We start from the raw sequence: 1,287 nt of genomic DNA on the forward strand, positions 1-1,287 counted from the left end.
CTTTTTCATCCCTATAGTCTAATTAGTGGTTCAAAGGTTGACGCTCAACCATTGAGCTGCACCGGCAGGCCTATTGTCTAATACTTATTTAATACTTATTTAATCATTTAAAATTTTTATGATTAGTAACATTAGAGACTAAATTTTAAAAATTAGTAACAGTAGAGATTATATAGATGGATTTTTTTGGAATTAGTATTGTCAAGGGCATAGATTTAAAACACAGAAGTCCCCTCTTCCTGTAAGCAGCCTGAGGTAACATCTGAAAATGGTTTGCTGTTCACTTGACCCAGTAAACTCCACAAAATCATGCAAATCAAAAGGTTCAAATCTTTGTGTCTACTGTAAGAACACTCATGAAATTGCCCAAGGCATCAAGGGTATGTATATCTGGACAGTCACCAAGTATCTGAACGATGTCACTCCCATTCCGCCTTTACAATGGTGGAGTTGGTAAGTGTGCCCAGCAGAAACAGTGGGGCTGGACGCAGGGTCAGTGGCCCAAAGATAATGTGGAATTTTTGCCACCCATGCCAAGCAATGCAGAGAGTGATGCTGAACTTAAGGGTGTAGATGTAGATTCTCTGACCACTGAGCACACCCAGGTGAACAGAGCTTCCAAGGTGCAGCGCAGAACCCACAGAGCTCATGGGTGGATGAACCCACACCCGAGCTCCCCCTGCCACATGGGAAGGATTCTTACTGAAAAAGAGCAGCTTGTTCCTACACCAGAAGAGGAGGCTGCACAGAATGAAAGTCTATCCCAGAAGAAACTGAAGAAACAAAAACTATGGCCTGGGAGTAAAGTCGGCATAAAATAAATACCAGGAAAAGTAAAAATTCAAATAAAATCAAACAAAACCTGGAAGTCCCCACTGAAAATTTCCTTAAGGAAAGGTTTTGTTTTCTCCCTAGTTGCTCCTCCCTCAATGCCTCTCCACCTTCCCAACCAGTCCTCCCACAGAAGCTTATATCCTGGTAAGGGAGTAGGTAATTGGGGAAAGAGTCCCAGAGGCGGGGTAGGGGCAAGACACGGAGAAAGAATCGAAAAGATTAAGAGTACATCCACCAGGAAAAAAACCAACAACAACAACTCTAGAAAGTCCTCCTCAGATGCACCTCTTTCCCCTGGGATAAGCAGAATTATTGAAGGAAAACAGAAAGTCCGCTACTGACGCCCTAGAGATGTGACTGCCCAGGTCCCAAACTCTGGTGCACAGAATCAGAGGGCTCACGCCGGCAAGCACACCCCCACACAGGCCTCAGTGACACACTGTGCTGTAGAAT

General features: G+C 44.1%; 1 pseudogene; it reads left to right on the forward strand.

The window, feature by feature from the left end:
• The first annotated feature begins 268 nt into the window (after positions 1-268).
• LOC102252665 lies at positions 269-821 on the forward strand (annotated as a pseudogene).
• Positions 822-1,287: the final 466 nt, after the last annotated feature.

Source organism: Myotis brandtii, unplaced genomic scaffold, assembly GCF_000412655.1.
Source record: "Myotis brandtii unplaced genomic scaffold, ASM41265v1 scaffold185, whole genome shotgun sequence".
Lineage (NCBI taxonomy): Eukaryota > Metazoa > Chordata > Mammalia > Chiroptera > Vespertilionidae > Myotis > Myotis brandtii.